The sequence below is a fragment of the Triticum aestivum genome, chromosome 1B (assembly GCF_018294505.1).
Source record: "Triticum aestivum cultivar Chinese Spring chromosome 1B, IWGSC CS RefSeq v2.1, whole genome shotgun sequence".
Lineage (NCBI taxonomy): Eukaryota > Viridiplantae > Streptophyta > Magnoliopsida > Poales > Poaceae > Triticum > Triticum aestivum.
The window spans coordinates 15,904,955-15,922,685 of NC_057795.1; positions in this window are offsets into that span (position 1 = coordinate 15,904,955).

Below are 17,731 nucleotides of genomic sequence, written 5' to 3' on the forward strand. Positions count from 1 at the left end.
CCTTTGAATCTATGAGCCAAAGAATGAAGTATATAGCAATATTCCGGATGGTATGGCGGAATACTTTGGCATTTCTTGGATTTAAAACCTTTCATAGAACGGTGAGAGCCGCGGTTGGCCGGGTGAGCAGATGGCAGCTCGAGTGAATGTAGATGTCCCAAACCCGTTCTACCGAGTTTGGGTAAAAGAACCATAGCAGACTCTGCACCTGGGTAGGAGCCGGACAAAGACGGAGAGATGGTCATCGTCTTCGTAGAGGGAGAGGGAGGGTCCCTATAGAGATTTAAGAGAGAGAGAGAGAGAGAGAGAGAGAGAGTGTGTGTGTGTGGCGGTGGTAGAGAGAGAGCTAGAGAAACCTCTTTGCAACTGCATTGCTACAATTTGCAAAAGCATCCTAAGCATTTTTCTTTTTTTTCTCTATCCTATGTGCCTTTTGTGTCAAAATTGTGTTATGTTTTTTCCATTGATGAATTATTTCCATAACTTAATGTTCTTTTATAGTAACTCGTATATATAACTCGAAGCTGAAACCCACATCAGAATTATAAGGCTGGGTCGATGCAAGAGAAAAAGTATTGATGAAGAGATTATATTTGCCTTTTGAGTATGTCCTTTAAACCTACCAGTCCAAAGAGTGAAGTCCACAACAGTATTCCTAATGGTATTGTCTAGTACTTTGTTATTTCTTCAATTTCAAAACTTCCATAGGACGGTGAGAGCCACGGCTGGCTAGGTGAGCGGATCATGACTTGAGAGGTCATAGATGTTCTGAACTATTTCTATCGAGTTTGGAGGAATGAACCCTTGTAGGCTCCTTGCCTAGGTAGAAGATGAAGATATGATCATCATCTTCGTAGAGTGCTTGACTGCGTGCGCAAGCACTAGTTTGACCAATGTGCTTGCGAAGTAGATTGTCTTTGGTGTTTAGCTTCTCCTTGTACAGAAGCCAACAAAAAAACACTTTGATGGGGACCCCTGTAGTTCTAAATTGGATCAACATTGAGGTCCTCGGTGCTACATATATTAGAGAACTGATAGATTGTACTTCCAAAAAGTAGAGGTGATCATGTATTTTCCAAGATAAAGGGTGATAGAAGATTATTTGGGATATTACCACTCTCGAGCTCTCCTGGATACTGGAATACCGTAGTAAAAACTTCACGTGGCTTCTTGATGGAGGTCCTTGTTCTTCTTAAGAAATTGTTCATGATGCGTCATAGCAGCATGCAAACAAATTGATGAGATTCAAGAGAAAAGGGAAGTGACGACGAGAGAGATAGAAATTAGAGTGAGGAATCAAAACCTATTGTACCCAGAACAAATTCATGCAACCTCATTGCTAATGTACCCTATTTGCAAGAGCATCCTGAGCCTTTTTCTATATTCTTTTCTCTTTCAATTGTGCTTATCGACTGTTTGATGCTTATATATTTATGTTGGATTTTTTTATTTATTTAATGTTGGAGCACACAAGTAAATAGTATGCATTGGAAATATATATTAAAGGTGTGGACCTTTTTATGTGTGGTTTCTAAGGCAAAAGGCGAAGATTGATTAACATTTGGGAGAAATAACTTTGCACTTACCGTCCTTCCCTATATATCAGAACATTGTGGTATCGGCTCCTCTATGGCGGATTCTTGCTCTTTAGTGCATTGATGGAGCATTCTTGCTCTGTTTGTGGACTTGCTTATGTTGCATCCTAGAGCATGCAGACAAGCTGACGATATTTATTTAAGATAGAGATAATGATGGCGAGAAAGAGGGAGTTTGACTAAAATCTACACTATCTAGCATGCACGCACACAACTGTGTTGCTTACTTTGCTCACTTGCAAGAGCATCCTATACGTATTGTTTGTTTCTTTTCATTTTTAGTTATGCTTGTGTCATGCCTGATATTTCTCTATTTTGATGAAATTACTATGGTTTAATATTTGACTACACATGTAATCAATGAGCATTGAAGAAATTAAAGATGAATAACTTTTTCTGTTATTTCTAAGACAAAGGGTGCATAGATGATAGGTTATATTTGAGATATTTACATTTCTTGATCTTACCGTGTTCTTCTGAATGAAAGAACGCTATGAGAGCAGCTCCTCAATGGAACATTATTGCACTTTAGCTCCTTGACGAAGCATTCTCTCTTTTTCTTATGAAATTATTCATGTTATGTCGTAGTGAATGCGTGACAAGTTGTTGAGATTTAAGCCAAAGAGAGAGTGGCAACGAGAAAGAGAGAAATTTGGAGAGAAGGACTAAAATATACTATAACTGGCATGAACTCACGCAACTTTTAGCACAATTTGCTCATTTCCAAAAGCATCATTTTTTCCTTTTTTTCTTGGTTCTTTAATCTTTTACTCATGCTTGTGTCAACGGACTGGTGCTTCCCTATTTTGTTTGAATGTCTATACTTTTAATGGGTTTTTGACGAAACTATGCTTTTAATATTTCACTAAATGCATTATAGATAATGCTCTTTTGATAAACTCAACCTAGAGAACAATCCTTTGTGGTTTCCAATAAAAGAAACTTGCCAAGAAGATGGAATAGTACATTTGATTAATGATTATATTTCTCTAGAGCTTATGGTGTTGTACTAAATAAAGAAACATTGTAATGACTAATGATATATCTATCGTCTCTCTAGATATTAGCGTGTTCTCCAACATAAAAAGCACTGGCAAATGATGGCGTTTTGATCATAAGATGGTGCATTCGAGCGAATCAGTTATTGGTCCGGTGACTAGTTCTTGCTTTGCAGATGGAATATGTTTGAGTTCTTCACTTTTGAGCTTTATATATCATGTTCTCCTAGAAACTGAACATTGCTGCCTCATAACATTCTTATGGAACATTCTTGCTCTTCTTACAAAATTGTTCATGTTGCATGGACTTCATCATGTCAAGCTTGGCTTTTTTTTCTCTTTAGAGAGAAAAGCCTTAGGCGAGGAAAAATATGTGCCCTCTTGTGATCTACATAGTTTTCAATCTATTGTCATAAGATAGTTAAGGTCGTTTCCATCTAAAATCATGCAAATTAAGCCAACCAAGTAGGCGGTGATAATTACACAAAAACAAACCAATTAATGCTTCTATGAGGGGGCCAAAGCAGCAAATGGTTCGGAACAAATCCGGCCAATCAATGTCACAACAGAGAAATTTGGAGCACCACAATTTTTTTCACATAGATCACGTGTATAGATTGTATAAAACAGAAAGAGTACGGAAACACATACATTGTTTCTAAATTCCTATGGTACATGCACATGAATCCCCCCTCATTAAACACTTTACAAATGTGCTCCTAGCTCACGGGTGCTTACATTTCGAGATTCCCCACATGGCAAAACTGTAATTTCTTTGTCAACCCTGTGGAAAACTCGACACGTATCCACTCGCGGAGCAAGATTCTTCGTTATTAGAAACAGAAAAAGATCCAACAATAGAGGGAAACAAAACAAAAAAATCAAATGACTCTGTTACATGTGATCTAGGAAGTGCATGCAACTTGTCTGGGGAAAACATAAAGAAAGTGCATACAAAGTCTCTCAAACAGAGAGAGGAAAAACAAAAGGGTGCGTGCAAAAACAATAGAGAATTTGCCAAGGGCTGGTTTGGAAGTGTGCCACATGCACCGTTGGTTGGGGCGTCGTTCTTAATTTGATGATGGACCCCTTTCTCTTTCTCTCTCTCAGCTTCCATGTACAGTGACCACACGCACCCATGAGCGACGATGGAGCTTAGACGGCAAGCACTCAACAGAACCCATGGAGAAGAAATTAAGGGGCCGGGACGCAACGCCGCAACAGCAACGTGTGTCGTGCTGGGCACTTCACTTCGCTTATACTTCCTCCGTTTCTAAATATTTGTCTTTCTAGACATTTCAAATGATTACTACATACGGATGTATGTAGACATATTTTAAAGTGTAGATTCACTTATTTTATTTTGTATGTAGTCACTTGTTGAAATGCCTAGAAAGACGAGTATTTAGGAAAGGAGGGAGTATGTCGTGAGCTTCCATGCATGCACGTATGCATCTCCTCGCTTGTTCCTCCTCGGCGAGCAAATTAAAATTGATGGATCGCTTCTAGAATCTATCTGCCCAGCTAGGCTTCGATCGGCGATTTACCCCACGGTAAGATCGATGTGACGTTGTTGATTTAGTAAGCTCCAGCTGCTTTTACCTCATCCTTTGACAGCTTTAAAGTTAATTACCCATTTTATAACCGTTTTTCTCATCCACATTATCGCATGATCATGTGGAAAAAGAAAGGTAGAAAGAAAACTGCGACATACCACGCTACGCGTACCGGATGACAGGGACTCACCGTTAGATCAGCTACTGTATCGAAATAGCTAGCCCCCGTCACTAGGAATTCTCTTGCTTCTCCTCACGCCATATCACCCAAATTAATTTAGCTATTGAATATACTAGATGACTCCACAATGGCCATCCGATCTGCACATTAGAAGTTGCTGGACCAACTAACTGATTCTTGCTTCCACTTCGTCAACCCCCGCTTTCGCGGTTGCTTCCCTCTAAGGCGGAACGCTCCCCTACCGATGCATTTTCACATCCCACAGTTTCGGCAGATCGCTTAGCCCCGCTCATCTTCAGCGCAAGGGCGCTCGATCAATGAGCTATTACGCACTCTTTAAAGGGTGGCTGCTTCTAGGCAAACCTCCTAGCTGTCTTTGCACCCCCCACCTCCTTTATCACTGAGCAGTAATTTAGGGGCCTTAGCTGGTGATCCGGGCTGTTTCCCTCTCGACGATGAAGCTTATCCCCCACCGTCTCACTGGCCGACCTAAATAGTATTTTAATCAAGACAAAAATTGGCGCATGCATGGACCTCTTGCTCAAGTGATATACTTCTGGTGAACTTTATAATAGATGAAATTTTATTGCATTTATGATGTTTTATGCTTCTGGTGAACTTTTACAATAGATCTGATCTTTTTTCAAAAAAAAAGACCGTTCTTGAAAATTTAGAAGGGATAAAAAATGGCGAATCTCTAAATATCAAATGCAAGCTAATGGCTTTTATATTTAGGAATGGCAAGCCCCGGCGCGTACGTACACGTTGGTTGTGTCGTGCACGGGCCTGGTGTGGGCCCGCCAGCCATTGCCGTTGAGGGCATGTACAATGGTTCTATCTTAGCAATGCCACGTAGGATAAATGATGAGGTGGATGAGAGAGAAATCATAAGAGAAGGCTTGTCTTCTCTTAATTAAGAGAAGGCAAGAGATGATCTCTTAGCACAATATGTCTCACCACATTTTTAGGTATAACTAGTTATTGATGATAAGGCTAAGAAATGACCCATTGTAGAGATGTTTTTTTTGTCATCTCTAAATTACATGCAAGATTTAAGATAAAACTACCTTATCGACCATTATACATGCCCTGAGAAGAAGCTCCATGCATGATCTGGCACAGCATGCACGTCCCTCTCGTCACATGTTGAGCGGACAACAACCTCCACTGTACGTAACGTGTCCGTACGTCATGCGTGCATGATGCATGATGCGTATGGTATATGGACGTATGGTGCCCAGCCCACCAACCTTAGCACTAGCCCTAGCTCGTGGGTAGATTCACTGGTGACAAGGATGTGCACGTGGCTACCTCCACGGTGAAATCAAAGCAAGGCCGTAGCGATCTTCGTTCACAACCACATGGCAAGGTCCATGAGAGGCCTATACCCTTATTTTTTACTCATTTGGAACGCCACGTTTTATATGACGGGTTTATAGGGAGCCTGCTTTAAAAGGGAGAAAAACCAAAAGACATATATAAAAAAAGTATTAGTTTTTACAATTACATATGCATGTTTTCTAAGTATTTGTAAAGTTTATTATATTATACGATTATTTACAGACTACAACAAAAAATTGGACTCAAATATAACAAAGTAAAAGGCCATTTTAATCTTGCATTTTATATTTTGTACGTCATGTATGAACATACATGTTTATGAAATTTCATACATACATACATACTGCACATATATGCTTATTTGTATTTTTCAGATTATTTTGGAATGCGGAAACTGTATCTTCGTTGAAACAAGAAGGAGCTCCCTTGAGCGCGGCCACCATATGTACTTTTTTTGCTCGTTTCTACTTCCTCCACCCCATAATATATGACGTTTTTCAAGCGAAACAAGTTTACAAAAATGTCTTACAATATAGGACGGAGGGAGTACACATTATAGGACGGAGGGAGTAATTACTTGGAGTGTGTGTGAGCGGGGGGGGGGGGGGGGGGGGGTGTCCATTTTCAAGTGGTATTGTTTTATTTAACACAGTACGAACGTAGACACTTATGCATACACACATACACTCATCCATATGAACGCACACAGACATAACTTACTTTTATGAACACATCCGAGAGACTGGGTCGGCACATCATCTTGAGATTGATGAAGTCGCCACCGACGACTTCGTAGTCGACGGAAACGTCGTCTCCCACTGAACGCCCATTGCCGAAAGGCTTAAAATAAATCCAGAAAAATATGAGCATCTATGTCAAATCTAGAACATGAATCTGGTGGGTTGGGGATATCACTGTCCTCCTACCATCCACCACAGCTTAACAACGGATCTACGACTATAACCTTCTTGACGAAACAGAAAAACATAATGGGTTTTGCCAAGTGTAAGTGAACCATTTAATTAGCGAAATGTGACACTCCATTATGAGGTAATTTTTTAACACAATATAGATGTAGACGCTCATACATATGCACATACACTCATTCCTATAAACACACGCAAGCATGTGCCACATCATCTTGAGATTGATGAAGTTGTCACATACGCCTTCGTAATCGATGGGAACGTCTCTTCCCGCTAAACAGACATCGTCAAAAGGCCGATAAAACCAGGAAAATGTGAGCACCAGTGTCAAGTCTAGGACTTAAACTCTGATGGGCCGAGGATACCATTGCCTCCTAACCATCCAATCATAGGTTGATTCGCAGGAACTAAATATGTCATCTTCATTGATTAATTTTGTTTGTTAAGAAAGCTAGAGATTAACTAAATCGTGCACTTGTCAATTCGAAAGTTTACATGTAAGGTTTAAAAAAGTTAGAGCTCCATGGCCTATTCAACTTTGACTTGATTTTGCCACAGTTTGAGCCCGTCTCCGCCCTGAACAAGCTGAGCTAAAGCCTGAGTATATAGTTTAGTAAGCACATTTCGATACATATATCTCAGACCCGTGGGACTGGGGGGTACCCAGGCCCGTCTGCCTGTGGCCTAGTACGCGGCGCCACCAGGAGGCCCAAGGCAGGCCCATCGCTGGAGCCTCACAAGCAGAATCCTCGCGAGGGGTGCATCATCAGGTGCCATCAAGAGCCTCACGAGGCGGCGTCCCAAGGTTGCCCCTGAGGATCATGCTGCAGAATCGCGCGGCCCTGCGTCTTCACGTGGGTGATGCGCACAGCGACAAGCAAAGCCAGGAGAGCGCTAGCGGGCGCGGATACAGAGTTTTTCCTCTTTTGTGCTAAGGAAGCAAGGACATCGCACCAGTTCCCGAAGCAATCCCCAAGGCTTACCTGTTTGGTGCAAGAAGACCAAGACGACGGGCTCGCCAGGACGAAAGACATCACCGAGCCCACTGACGCGTCATGGCAGGAGGCTTTTGCAGGCGAAGACCACCTTTAGTCAGGATAAGTTGTACTCCTGTCCCCCTTTAAACTGGCCGTTGTGGCAATCTTCCCGCCGAGTGTTTTCGGGGGAAGAGGACCAAGGCCAGTATAAGTAAGGGCAAGGTGCCACCGTAGAGAGGGATCGATTACGAGATCCCTCCGGAGGCAACTCATTCCCCCTTGTATTCTCGCACTCATTCTTCCTTGCGAGGCAATCCAACCACAAAACAGGAGTAGGGTCTTACACCGCAAGGTGGCCCGAACCTGGGTGAACTGCCATGTCTTCTCTCCTTCTTCTTTTGCAGCCGTGTGTACGCATACATATACAGAGGATTAATTATTTTGCAGCCATGCAGTTGCATGCCCGGTCAGGTCACCATTCGTGCATACCCGATGGACGTACGTAGGCGTGCGTAGCCGTGGGCTGGAGGTTGGAACTGCGTGTCAACCAGAAAATTAATGCGTGACAAGCGTGCAAGTGCTTATTGCATGACAGTGGCAACACATGCATGCGTGCACGGTTGCCGTACGTGCTAGCTACGTACAGTTGAGTGCACAGACAGATGCCGTTGGCAATACTCTGCTTGTGACGTCTATATTATGGAACGAAGGGAGTAGTGCCTCCCCTTGGGGTTTGATTCATTGTATGTTGGATTAAAATGAAATTTGACCATCCATATGACTAGCAAAATGTAAGTATATGCTAGGAAAGGTATATCCTTGGATTTGTATCCGAAAGAGGTTTCTCATGGTACAAATTTTGTCACATCCAATTTATATTTTATTAGTTAAAATTTACAATCATCCTACCCCAACTTGTTTGGGACTAAAGACTTTGTTGTTGTTGTTGTTTAGTTAAAATTTATAGTCAAATTTTGACCCAAAATAAGAGGGGCCAAATAAACCCGAACGAGAGGAGTATGTATATAATATATTGCAAGTCGATGGGACTGTGACAGAAGGGGGGTTCACTGTATGTGTGTGTGAAGCCACACCATCTTTTTGTTGTCATGGTTCCTCCCTCTCATGGGATCTTCTCCACTGTGGAACCCAACTGATGGAAATGGCTAGACAATCCACATATACACTTCAACACCTCCTCAGAGGTACGGCTCAAGAGACCTATACGTGGACAAATGGGGTAGCAATAATTTTTGGATAAATTGCGAAAGTTGAGACTTGAACTTAAGACCTTAGCTCCGATACCATGTTAAACTTCATGCACTAATCAAGGCAATCCAAAGTCCGAACCGATGAAAAAGGACAATCTACATATATACTTCGACAGTAAGGTCATTCTAAACTTCTCCGGTGGTGACCATTGGAGTAGCACATGTGCGTCATTTCCCACCATCATCGGGTTTTAGTTGGTTTTCTGTCAATAGTGGAAGGGATGAGAGGGCTGACATGTTTTTTTTTCTAAATCCGTTTTAAAACCTAAAGTATCTCCTACACGGTACGTCGAAATTACAAACAATTTTCACCATTGCGCTCTTCTCGTTGATGTCTTCGAAATAGATCATGTGTTGATAGTTTTCGACAATTTTTTTTACAAGCGCAAGATGTATGCATCTCTCATCTGAAGTATTTCCCGATAGCTACAGTACTAGGGCGGGCCCAAGCCGGTGCATTGATGAAGCACCCTTTTTTTACTGCATTCACTCTTTCACATAGTTTTTTCATTTTTTTCCCATTGGGTTTCCTTGTTTTTTCACATTGTTCCACATCTTTGCATTGGGTTTTTAGTTCTTTTGCTCTTTTTTCCTTTTTTGCTTCAATTTTATTTGTTTCTTTCTCTCTTTTTTTTCAATATGTCTACTGTTTCCTTCATTTTCTTTGGTTTTTCTATTTCCTTTTTTTCTGTTTTGTTTGTTTCTTTTTGGTTTTGCTTTTTGACCTTTTTTAGTACACATTGTACATTTTCCGTGTCCAGCAGAAAAAACATTATGCCGTTTATCATTTTTAAAATTGATACTAACATTTTAAAAGACTGTGGTCTATTTTGTCATATTGATTTTACATTTATTGTAGACAGTACAAACATTTTATTTACTGGTTTATCATTATCTAAATACGTAATTAAACTTTTTATACATTTTTTTTGTTTTTCCGTCATTTCTATACATTTTTAACATTTTCTTAATACATTATTAATAACTTTTTATGATATTTGTTTCGATGTCTACTTTCTTTCATACAAATTGTACATTTTTTATGTATATGAAAAACATTTTTCTTATACATTTTAGCTATTTTTCATGTACATGAGTAACATTTTTCTAATATAACAGAAGGTAAAAAAAACGAGATGAAGTGAACAAATGAAAAATGAATCGAACCTACAGCAGTACTGGACCGGCCATGACCATGCGTTTTGGGCTGGCCTATCGAGGGTGCGCAGGGAGCTTGTTTTTTTATACCTTTTATTATTAATGAAATTCTAAAAATATTGAAGAATTGGAAAAATGTTAATGAATTTAAAATGTTCCTACATTTATTTTTCAGGATTTTTGAAAACATACATTTTAGTTTGTAAATGATTACAAATTGAAAAATTCTTTATGAAGTTGTAGAACTATTCATGAATTTAAAAGTATTCCCTAAATTTATTAAATGTCCATATTTATAAAATTAAAATATAAAAAAATCAAAAGAAAACTGATACAAAAGAAACGCGAAAAAAAGGAAAACCGGTTCAAAGACGGTTGTAGAACCTTCCCGAAATGGGTGGGAAGTATACACAGGAAAATAAAAGATGGGCCAACAAATGTAGTACCGGAGCTCTGGCGAGGGTGCACATTTGCTTCTTTTTTTCTTTAGATGTAATAGAAAAATATATTCATGAACATTTATTTTCTCACGAAAAAATGCTCCTTTGGCTCCTAAATGTCGCTATAACGCGGGTTGGGCCGTGGCCAGTATAGTGGCTGGTCCGCTGACTTGCTCGGTTCACTCTCTCAGCCAAATTTTCTATTTTTGTATGATTTTTTATGTTGGATGAGTTTGCTCTTATTTAAACATGAATTTTAAACTATTCATTATTTTAGAAAAGATCTATAATTCTTTTTATGAATTTTTAAAATATTTATGAAATTTTAAAAGGAAATTTGTTCATTAATTTAAAAAATGTTCATGCACGGATGTGGACAAGATATTGCCAACTCTGACATCACGTCAACGCAGTCATGTGAAAGCCATTCCTAGGTAAGTTTTTTGTGTCACTTTGTTAGCCACATCCTTAATAACTCTAAGTTGGCCTCAAGTCAGTTCCAACTCCAAATCTCACTCTTCGCTAACGTGAACTGAATGAAGCCAACATTAGCAGTTTAGGGTGCCGTAAAAAACAGTTTAGGGGCATTTCAGCCATTTCTCAAGCTTACAGTCACTCCCATAATTACTTTGTCAGACAATTAACCTTCATCGCAACCGCTTTCTGAGCACAACAGTTTTGTCATAAGTATTGTTTGGTCACGTCATGAGAAAATGTGGGATTTTTTAATGGACTAGGTGTATGCCATGGTTGTTACTGTAACAAGAAAAGCATTCATCAGGTTGAAACTTAATGGGAATTTTCATATGGGATTGCATACAATGCAGTCCTATTTACTTTGTCAAGGAGGTGTCCAAGGTGGGATTGGATGGTGTGAGGCTCGGGTCCATGCCTTGTGACTTAAGAACATCCTCATGCAAATCCAAATCGCAAAAGTTGAAAGGAAAAAATGTCAAAAAATGTGAAGGTTACTCCAATTCCCCATGGGTTCATCATGAAAGACATGTTTTTTTAACAGATGAAAATATGGCAAGATCTTATTTGACTTCCAATCTTTCTCGATGGATTTATTAGTCTTTTCAATTGGATAATTTCTCTTTACATTTAATATTTGAAACAAAAATGACAATTTGTCTGGAGTTTAGTACCAGTCTATGGGGCTGTAAAATATGGATATAAATTATCATTCAATCTAGAATATTGAGAAGTTTGATCACGACTTGAGAAGGACAACACCTCACTACAACAAGGTCGTGTTCGGTTGATGGGATAGAGCAAAGCGGTGAGAAAACTCTAGTGGCGTGGGTCTCCTTGCCCAAGAGCAATCGCGTCGGGGCGGATTATTTACCTGTCGGTCCTCTCCATGCTCGCTGAAATTAGCGGCGGGGCAGTGGACTTCTCGAGTCTCGTCGTGGTAGGGTAATCTAAATTACTAATTTACACTTCTCTTTCGGCAGGGTAATCTAAACATTTATACTTATTTCAACTAATTGTTTGATATTACAACCTTAATAGTTGAACTATCATAGTAAACAAAAATTTATAAAATAAATAGTTATAGTGTTTTTTCATATAATTGTAATGCATATAAAGTTATATGATGTAACAACAGTTATATTTTAAATTAAATTAATGTGTTTGTGCTCATATAGATTTCAATATCACTAAACATCATGGTAATGATTTCTAAAGAGAATACTAGTTCCTATTTTATAACTAGATAATCATAGTTATAGAAACACCTAGAGTATGATAGTCGTGTCTTGCAAATTAGGTTCAGCAATAAGTTAATATGGTGTGCGCGGCCCCACAAAAAGAATATGGTGTGCGCGGTTTCTAATCTATCTATTACTCCCTCCGTAAACTAATATAAGAGCGTTTAGAATACTAAAATAGTATTCTAAACGCTTTTATATTAGTTTACGGAGGGAGTATATGCTAAAGGCATAATACGAAGAATATGCTAGAAAATTACACATTAATTAGAAAACACCAGCCCTTTTTTCACGAATAGGCAAAGCCCGCGTATCTTTTTATTGATAGGTAGGAGAGAACAAAGATAACATAGAGGAGAGGGACGAGAGGAACACAATACTACACCCGCGAATCAACCTGTGGTTGAGTTGGTTAGGTGGACAGTGGTATCCCCAACCCACCAGGGTTCAAATTCTGGTGCTCGCATTATTCCTGGATTTATTTCAGGATTTCCGGCGATGCGCTTTCAGTGGGAGGAGACGTTCCCGTCGACAACGAGGCGCCTACGGTGACTTCGTAAATCTCAAGATGATATGCCGGCTCAGTCTTTCGGAGGTGCTCATAGGGATAAGGTGTGCGTATGTTTATTCATAGGGATGAGTGTATGCGCGTGTATATGAGCGCTTGTGTCTGTACTGATGCTCAAAAAAAGAACACAATACTACACCCACCCGCCTAGTCGAAAATCCAGCCATGGAAGGCAAGGAGACGAGACCCAAAGGAGCAAGACCGTGTCACGAGCAACGGTGAGCACCTCCGTCACGCGGGCATGACTTCAGGACAAACCAAATCAACATACGCCCTACGCCCCACCTTAAGCGCATAGAATAGTTGGTAAGTGGATTGCTGGACCTGGCAGGGGATGGAGGAAGAAGCCATGGAGGAAGCGCTGGTGATATCGTACACTGCACCGTTAATACCCACGCCAGAAGCAACCCAAGACTAAGCACATCGTCCAACATCATCAATTCCAACACCGGAGACACCACGATCAACCAAGACAAGGCCTTCAAGGGGACGACATCGGTTTGCCGCCGCCATCGAATCCAAGGAACTAGACCTAGGATTTCCTCCGGTGCTCCAAGAATCACATGCACAAAAGGCCAAGGCGGCGCCTCCAAGAAAGATATGGCACTCGCAGGTTTCGCCACTGCCAACATTTTTCTTTTTTCGAGGGTACGCTAAAGACGTACCTTAGCTTTATAGAAGGGAGAAATATATGTACAAGAGTTTTACAAATGCGCTAGTTGGAGATCATAAACTGACCCCAACCAAGCCTCCACCCCACTCCTAATGCTACTCTACTACTCAGGTATCGATCGTCCTCCAAATGCTCCTGCCGTGGCCCAAGTCCTCAAATCGTCGAAGATCAAGTCCACAGTCTCCCATTCATTCTTGATTTGGCTCGATCCGAATACTCTCGCGTTCCTCTGCTTCCAAAGTGTCCAGCAGATGAGCATCATGAATGTGTCAAATCCTTTCCGAGTTTGCTTATGTATGCATTTCCTAGCTTCCGTCCACCATTGCACCTAGCGAGACTCGTATGTTGGGCAAAACTCCATCCTCAATCCCATCCTGGTCATGCATCTGTACCACACTTGCCTTGAGAACACACATTGCCGCAAGATGTGGTCAACCGTGTCTTCCTCTTGGTCACAGAAGTAGCATTTTGATATTTGGTCTTGCAAACCGTGTCTCACCATTCTATCTGACGTCCACGATCGGTATTGCACAGCCAGCCACATGAAGATTTTACACGCAAGTGCGCCCAACATTTCCAGATTGCTTCGAAAGAGTGAAATCTAACTCCTCCCTCACAAAGCATCTTGTATGCGGTGTAGACTCCTGTCACATTCCAAGGCCAAATGGGGCTATCCTCAGTTTGAGCATCCAATTGAACCTCCGATATGATCTCCCAAAGTCCGATGAACTGGGTAAGACCCTCCGTGCACTACTAGGAAAAAGCCTACTAATGGCGCACTGGTTTTGCCTACTAATGGCGCATTACAAGTGCGCCATTAGTAGCACGCCACCAGTATTTTTTACTAATGGCGAATGGCGCACCAGGCAGTGCGCCATTAGTTTTGCCCACAGTGCGCCACTAGTGTCTTCTATACTAATGGCGCATCACATGGTAGTGCGCCATTAGTAACAATTTTTTTTAATTTTTTTCTTCTTAATCTCAGGTCACTATTTCACCTATGAGATATCCAACACACATATATACAACAAGCATCCATATAACAATCATAGCCAACACACAAGTTCCATCATATATACATACATAGCCAACACACAAGTTCCATCATATATACATACATAGCCAACACACAAGTTCCATCATATATACATACATAGCCAACACACAAGTTCCATCATATATACATACATAGCCAACACATAGTTCCATTGTTACATATTACAAAAGTTTCACATTGTTCATCCAACACCGTTATCCATCAATTCACAAAAGTTTCACATTGATACAAAATAAAAACACAAATGGAAAAGAAGCACTCCATCCACGCAAGCTTCCGTCAATTAAATCAAATCTGCAAAATGATAAACAAGAAGTTAGAAGAAGAAAAAGAAGAAGACTAGAAGAAGAAGAAGACTAGAAGAAGAATAAGAAGAATTTTGGAAAAAAAGAAGAATAAGAAGAAGACTATAAGCTTATTATGTAAACTTGATCATTTTGTGCTAACATAAGTTATTTTGGAGCTAACCTATAGGAAACTAAGCATATAAGCTCTAAGTTAGTATATTAGAGCCAACTTAGGTAAAATGAAGCTAACCTATGTCATTTTGGAAAAGAAGAAGAATAAGAAAAAGACTATAAGCTTATTATGTAAACTTGATCATTTTGTGCTAACATAAGTTATTTTGAAGCTAACCTATAGGAAACTAAGCATATAAGCTCTAAGTTAGTATATTAGAGCCAACTTAGGTAAAATGAAGCTAACCTATGTCATTTTGGAAAAGAAGAAGAATAAGAAAAAGACTATAGGCTTATTATGTAAACTTGATCATTTTGTGCTAACATAAGTTATTTTGGAGCTAACCTATAGGAAACTAAGCATATAAGCTCTAAGTTAGTATATTAGAGCCAACTTAGGTAAAATGAAGCTAACCCATGTCATTTTGGAAAAGAAGAAGAATAAGAAAAAGACTATAAGCTTATTATGTAAACTTGATCATTTTGTGCTAACATAAGTTATTTTGGAGCTAACCTATAGGAAACTAAGCATATAAACTCTAAGTTAGCATATTAGAGCCAACTTAGGTAAAAATGAAGCTAACCTATAGGAAACTAAGCATATTAGAGATAACATAGGTAACTAAGTATATATATATATATATATCATTTTGGATAACTAACCTATAAGAGATCTGACATACCTGACAAAGTTCAGTTCTCATGCATTGTTCTTCTCCTTCTCCTTCTCCTTCCTCTCCCTGATGCACCAAGAGCGGCGAGGCGGTGGAGGCAGTGGGATGTAGTCTTCTACCACAATTGGCGTGGTCATGTCGCCCAGCTGTGGGATCGCCGGCGCCACCACCGGTGCGTGGTCATTGTTAGGCACCACCACCATCGCGAGGCCACCTTCAGGCACGACCATCGCTAGGTCATCCTCAGCCACCTCCATCTCTTGCCCATGGCCAGCCACCACCATCTCTTGCCTTGGTCAGCCACCACCAGCGCTAGGTCATCCTCAGCCTGATGCCCATCGTCATCCTGCAGCTCCTCATCCTCACTCTGCTCCTCTTCTCCCGCACTCCAGTTCGGATCATCCTTCTTGTTGTCTATGCTGCTGCCAGAATCATTGCTACTTTCGCTATAGCCAGAATCGTTGCTGCTTTCACTACAGCCATAGTCGCTGCTGCTTTGGCTGTAGCCTGTGTCGCTGCTGCTGCTCCCATTACCTGTCCAAAATGCAACAATGACCGTTAACAATCGATGTGAGACAAAGCCAAATGTAGAGGAATAAGAAGAGGCAGAACGTACCGGCATCATCATCGGCAGCGTAGCGCATGCGACACATAGTCGTGTTGAACACCTTCACGATGAGCATGGTGGCGTCGTCGTTGTACCTGAAGAGAAGGAAGTACCCCAGCTGCAGGTCGTAGGCACGGTAGAACTTCTACCACCCACGAGACAAGTACATGTGGCCCTTCTTGATCACCAACTCCACATCCCACTGCCTGCGAAACCCGCTGCCGGCCTGTCGCAGCTTCACATTATTTGGCGGATCTTCACCCATCAGCATGTTCATAAAACTGTCAGGCAGCCTCTGCAGTTTGGGACAATGAGTGATGTAGCAAACAACAGATATCATAATGAGATGGGTGAAGGGGAGATCTCTCGTTTTATATACCTGCGTTATGGATGATACTGAAGTCTCAAGTATGATAGTGAAGAACTTGGAAGCATCCAACTCGTACTGCGGTATCGCAGATCGGCGGTGGCTGCTTCCCGCCATCTCTGATAAGAAGCAGAAGAGACCAATTAGTACCCTTACAATAGATCATAAAACATGCATGATAACAGGCATTAGTCGCAAGTACCCCATATGTCCTATTCTTAGCAAAGTCATGCTAAAATTCACGGAAAATTTCAGCATTACCTTTGCTGAAAATAGGACATATGGAGTACCTGAATTTGCCGGAACGGAAGTTAATCGACATTCCGGCAAACTCAAGGGCCTCTCGGGGTACCTGCAAAATCATCACGACACAATGGTCATGGCATTGTTTTTACTATATGCACCATGTCAAATTTCTTTTCTTTTTGCAACATGGCAAATTTCTTTTGCACCGGGTCATGGCAAATATAGTCTATGCATCATGAAAATTATAGTGTATGGATCATGGCATTTTTTATTCTACATTTTTATTCTATGGATCATGCCAGGAAATTATAGTCTATGCATTTTTTTAATCTCTGGATCATGATCACTACTAGTCATTGATAATTTATTTTCTATTGTACATTCAACATAGAACAATTCAAGACGAAGTTTAGTACAGAGCAGAATGAGATATGTGAAATAAGTTCAGAATATACATTTTGTAGGTAGATGACAGAAAACAGTGAAATCACACTAGTTTGCTTCTTACACAGACATCTAGGCAAACCATTGGAGTACTGAAACAAAATAACAATAAAGATAGAAGCATATATGAATTTCATCACAACTAATTAACCATTTACATATTCTGATCTCGTTGTAGGATTATTCAAGAGATGATTCAGTACATAGTGATCGCCAGCTAATTTCCACTTCCGAAATGTTGGAGACGTATCAGCAGCCCCCTCCGCTGTGCACCACCGGGCAGAACCTGTGGATGGGCATCGTCCACGCATACCACATGCTTGTCCCACGGGCTCCTGCACCGGGTCTTCCTGGTCCTCGCCCTGCGGGCCACCAGGCATTCTTCGGTGCTCCCCTCGTGCCGCCACCCCTCGATGGCTATGGCACACCTGCCCATGCGCCGCCCTATGGGGGCCAGCCGCCGCCGGTACCTACACCAT